The sequence below is a fragment of the Lucilia sericata genome, unplaced genomic scaffold (genome assembly GCF_015586225.1).
Source record: "Lucilia sericata isolate MDLA Ls3-8-SP2 unplaced genomic scaffold, ASM1558622v1 Contig000546F_arrow, whole genome shotgun sequence".
NCBI lineage: Eukaryota > Metazoa > Arthropoda > Insecta > Diptera > Calliphoridae > Lucilia > Lucilia sericata.
In genome coordinates, this window is record NW_023994556.1 from 89,896 (window position 1) to 95,895 (window position 6,000).

General features: G+C 28.0%; 1 protein-coding gene across 1 annotated transcript in view; it reads right to left on the reverse strand.

The window, feature by feature from the left end:
• Positions 1-4,864, reverse strand: part of LOC119606030 (protein phosphatase 1 regulatory subunit 14B) — a 57,811-nt gene extending 52,947 nt beyond the window's left edge. The window contains exon 1 of the mRNA XM_037959395.1: positions 4,414-4,864. The gene's annotated coding sequence lies outside the window, so the exon portion shown is untranslated. The remainder of the gene's footprint in view (positions 1-4,413) is intronic.
• Positions 4,865-6,000: the final 1,136 nt, after the last annotated feature.

Sequence of the window (6,000 nt, forward strand, 5' to 3'; positions counted from 1 at the left end):
GATCGACGATTAGAGAGAAATTTGGATTTGTGATTAAAGTAAAAAGATCTACGTTTAAAATAAAATTGGTATATCTCTGCTATTGAAGTAGTAAGCGAGCTATAAAAAGATCTAAAAAAGTTCAAACTTGAGTAAAAAAAGATCTAAGAATACTGCAGAAAGTAAATCGGCTATTGAAGTCGAAATCGAGCTATAAAAAGTTCGAGGATTACAGTTGATATTGGATATCATTACAGCTAAACTCGTTCTCTTAGAGGACCTGGAATTGAGATTTAAATTGAACTCCAGAGATTTCTTTTAAGAAATTTAAATTTTATGGAACATGAAGAACTACAATTGAGGTTTGAATGTACTTTGAGCTGAAAGCGATTAACTTAAACATATACTTTTAAGGCTATCGTAGATCAACTCAAAATACAATAATTTAAAGACCTTCAAGTTCAGCTGGAAGATTCGTAAAAGATTTACGATTCTTTAGTGGGAATCGAACTCATGATTAGCAGTTACCCGCTCACCTAACGGGACACCAGAAGAACATACATACATAGAATTTTAAGTTTACAATCAGATAACTTAAATATCGGCTATGTACTTAAGAATCTAAGGGCACAATTGGTCTAAGCTGGATCCAAGTGGACTAAAACAGAATTTATTACTGTTGTAGGGTCTGAGTGAATCTATATCATGATCTTTAAATATGTAGAAATTTATTTTTCTTATATAATGAATTCATTCCTTTTTTCCGCACCAGACATTTTGCCAAAACCAGTAGCCTGCCTGCCTTACTTTATTACTATTAGAAGATTCGCAAAATCGTTTCATTCAAGGCATCACATTACCTATAATATATACAATTTTCTACTAACACAAAATCTTTTAATTTTCCTCATTATTTTATATATATATTTTTTAAAAGAATATTCTATGTTAAAAGAAAATTAACTTAAATTATAGCCATAAATATAGCAGACCATCTGTGGCTTTTTAATCTGAACACAAAATCTATATAAATTTTAAAAATTTATTATTAAATTTTATTATTAAATGTGTTAATTATATTCATTAACAAAAAGTGTTAATTTAAACAAGTTTTTATATAGTATGATTCTTTTATTTTTAATGAGTTTTATTAATAATTTCTTAAAATGTTTATTTAAGTCTTCAAGTAGTAAACGATTGCATGTTGTTAATGATATTTTTTTTTTTTTTGATTTTTCTACTTTTCGATTTAAATCTTTTAATTTTATTTGAAATTTTGTTATCTTGAAAAGTTTTAAGAATCTTGTAGATTTGCTTTGCGTTAGTTAAAGTAATTTAACTTGTATTTTTCTCTTCTTCTTCTTTTTCGTTAAAGTTTTCTAAATAATTACTTCCTTTTTTAATACAACGAAACAAGTTAGGGGGGGAGTAGAGGAGTTATACAAATAAAAGTGAACATATGGGGAAACACTAGGAAACGTAAAATTTTCTTAAAAAAAAAACTTATAAAATCATTAATCATTTGGTTTTGTTTAGTTAGTCTTACCATATAAACACGTCTTCTAACTAGTTATTGAATTAGACAATACCTAAGTGGTCAGTCGTCATGTGTTTTTTTTTTTAGTTCGAACAAAAAAGTTATAAATGATGTTTTAGCTTAAACTTAATGGGAATTTGATGTCCAAACTGCAATGTTCATAATTCTAAGTATTTCTTTGGATATAAAAAAAATATAAAGTTTGGCAAATAATTATTAATTTTTAAAAAGATTAGGAGCTGTACCACCATCTAAAACATTATTATTGACAAATTAAAGATTTTATCTTGCCGACATTTAACCGAAAACTATTAGAAATTTAGGGGTTGCTACAGTGGTTAGCAACAGCCTGCAGGATTTTCTTTCATTTCCCCACTTCATTCGTTTAATATTTGACTCAGCACTTCATCTTTTTATGTATTTTTTTGCAAGAAATTTACAAGTACAAGTAAGTAAGTAGCATTGTAAATAAACTAGGTATATACTTTTAGTAATTTTATGCTAATTGGCCTTATAATACTGTAAGTTATTAAAAAAATGTTACACTGAGAGAAAAATATTCGAAATTGAAACTTTAGAAAAAGAAAATATTGAAAATAAGAACATTATCTAAACAACAAAAAACTCATAATCGTTGAAAATCGTGTATGATTCTAAAAGTTCCAGATCAGTCACGAGTGACCGATAGATGTTCCTAAGCTTTACTAAGCAGAACGAAAAATTTATAGGAAACGCTTTCGGTTGTTTGTTTCTTAATATCAGATTCTATACAGAATTCTTTATGGACCTGTCTTGAACACATATATTAATGAAGTTGAGACGATTTAGACATGACCGCGTAACTCTCAGTATGTTAATAGTTCGATAAAGGAAGGAAACAGAAATTCGTACGAATGGTCCAAGTCAAACCAGAGACTGCTAAAGGAGCGCTTAACAGGGTCGCTAGTAGACTAGGTGTATTTCTTGGGATCAGATTTAACTAACTAACTAACTAACTAACTAACTAACTAACTAACTAACTAACTAACTAACTAACTAACTAACTAACTAACTAACTACTAACTAACTAACTAACTAACTAACTAACTACTAACTAACTAACTAACTAACTAACTAACTAACTAACTAACTAACTAACTAACTAACTAACTAACTAACTACTAACTAACTAACTAACTAACTAACTAACTAACTAACTAACTAACTAACTAACTACTAACTAACTAACTAACTAACTACTAACTAACTAACTAACTAACTACTAACTAACTAACTAACTAACTAACTAACTAACTACTAACTAACTAACTAACTAACTAACTAACTAACTAACTAACTAACTAACTAACTAACTAACTAACTAACTAACTAACTAACTAACTAACTAACTAACTAACTAACTAACTAACTAACTAACTAACTAACTAACTAACTACTAACTAACTAACTAACTAACTAACTAACTAACTAACTACTAACTAACTAACTAACTAACTAACTAACTAACTAACTAACTAACTAACTAACTAACTAACTAACTAACTAACTAACTAACTACTAACTAACTACTAACTAACTAACTAACTAACTAACTAACTAACTAACTAACTAACTAACTAACTAACTAACTAACTAACTAACTAACTAACTAACTAACTAACTAACTAACTAACTAACTAACTAACTAACTACTAACTAACTACTAACTAACTAACTAACTAACTAACTAACTAACTAACTAACTAACTACTAACTAACTAACTACTAACTAACTAACTAACTAACTAACTAACTAACTAACTAACTAACTAACTAACTAACTAACTAACTAACTAACTAACTAACTAACTAACTAACTAACTAACTAACTAACTAACTAACTAACTAACTAACTAACTAACTAACTAACTAACTAACTAACTAACTAACTAACTAATTAACTTTTGAGCATTCCAAATGTCATTGGCTCTACGTCCCAAATAAGTAAAGGTGGAAGTACACAATACGCGTTGAGCAGCAACACGTTTTACGCTTTTCTCGCTTTACAAGCTGCAAGTTTCATACCACGCGACATTTTGATCTCTCTTGCTCTTTTAAAAATCTAAATTTGACGTTTTTGTTAATTTTTCTTTATATTTTTCGTTCATTTATTACATTTTAGTTTTTCTTATTCAAACCAAAACAAAATACAACTCTGATCAGCTGCCGATGCGTCAACAGTTGAAACTTACAGTTTGTAACTTGTTAAATGAAAATACACTATTTCAACTTTTTTTCGACAGAAACCTATAACGCGTTGCCGCGTACAACGCGTGTTGTGTACTTCCAACTTAAGCCACTCTTCAGAAATCAACGTTAATATGCCCTTTAAAACCTTTTAAGATAAAACAGTTTATATATGTTTACATTCTTCTAAAATGTAAAATTTAGTTTTATGAAATTGGAAATTAGTTTAATTAATTAATTATAGTTAATTTAAGACCCCATTTAACCTAAGTACACTTCAACACAACTAAGGTAATAAATGACGAAAGGATGGGTCCATTAAGATTTAAGTGTCACTTTCCAAAATTCTTTCTAAAATAAGAATAGATGTTTTGATGGTTCTCTCGCCTTCAATTCATCACAATTATTTCTGCCTGTGTATTTAATGGTCTTAGTTTTCAGTTAAATACATACCGGTTCAAAAAATGTTGTTTCTATCAAAGACTACGAGAAAAAAACTACAACTTACAATTTAATTTCTGGACAAAAACAAAAAAAAAGTAAACAACTAATAGTACTTCAAAATATGCTGCTGAAATTCTGGTAAAAACAGGAAGATTTTCTTGTTTAAATATAATTCAAATAAAAACACTTAAAAAAGAATTAAGTAATTAACTAAACAAAATATTTACTTTTTTCCATAAACAGCAAGACAAAAATCACTGGCAGCAGATTTATATTAGTAAAATCACGTTTTTAAAGAATTTTTAAAACTTTAGTTTGCTTTTGATGTATATTTTTTAATTAATAATTTTTCTAAATAAATTATTTTATTCCAAGCTTTATCGAAACTTTTATTTTTATATAAAAATTAATTTTTTATTTATTTTCTCTAAAGATATATAAGATTTATTTTTGGTTTTCTTTTTCACTTAAATAGAAAATTTTCTATCTACACGCATTCCGTTTTTAACTTTAACAAACAATTTTTCTATAAATTTTCCAACGTTTTTTTTATTTCTTTGCTTCTTTTTTAATATTTTTTTTTTATAATTTTCTATATATTTATTTTTATATATTTTTTGGTTTATTAGCGCCGCGTTTAACTCAATTGTAACGACAATCTACGTTGAGCACCATAAACAGACTGTTTGCTGCACTGCGTCCAGTTCTTTCAATACCTCGATTTTTTTCATTTGTTACTTTTTTGTTAAAGTTTTGTGCGGTGTTTTCTCTCTGTCTCTATTATTTCTCCCCCCATTATGGTGTGTCTCTTTAACATTTCATTTAATATCATTTGTTGAGCATTTGTTAGAGATAATGTTAAAGTTAATGTTAATTTTAATATGCTGTTGACAATCTTAACATTATGTTAATTTATAGGTATGCAAATTATTTACTTCTGTTAAATTTTAAAAGAAATATTTTTATTTTATTTAGTTACTATGAGCTTTAAATATTGGTATTTATAAGAAGGAGCTGGTTTTCAATATCACACTTAATTCGAAAGTCCTTTTTAGGATGTAATGTGGGTGTGTGGTCGTATTGTTTAGAATTATCCTTGATATTAGGAGTAAATACCAAGATTTGCCTTAAATAAGATATTTTGACATAAATTTAATTAATCTTTAGCCTATAGATCCGCATAAATTTGGGCAAGGTTGCAGTTTATTCTGATGTTATTAATCTGCCCATTGCTGCCTTTAGAAATAGATCCCTGTGCCTTCTAAAAAATTCTGTAAGCGAAAGTATGTTTGGATTAGTCGTTAGATATTGGACAATTCATGTTATCTCCGCAAGTGATAACCATTTATTGTAAATATCGCGGTGTATGGGTAGTGCCGTTCTGTTAACCCCAAATCGCCAAATCTTTAGCGTTGAAATCGAGGCAAAAGGAATTGAGTATCGGTAATCAAATTCCCTCTGATACAGACAAGGATAACTCCCAAGTCTAAATCTTTTAAATCGGGTCAAAGAGAATTGTTTGTGATTCATTTCTATGTATCTCGATCACCAATTGCTACTTGATCTGCTTTGTCCGAAGAAGAGAACCTTAAACCTCAGTTAGTTAGTTAGTTAGTTAGTTAGTTAGTTAGTTAGTTAGTTAGTTAGTTAGTTAGTTAGTTAGTTAGTTAGTTAGTTAGTTAGTTAGTTAGTTAGTTAGTTAGTTTAGTTAGTTAGTTCGTTAGTTAGTTAGTTCGTTAGTTAGTTAGTTAGTTAGTTAGTTAGTTAGTTAGTTAGTTAGTTAGTTAGTTCGTTAGTTCGTTCGTTAGTTCGTT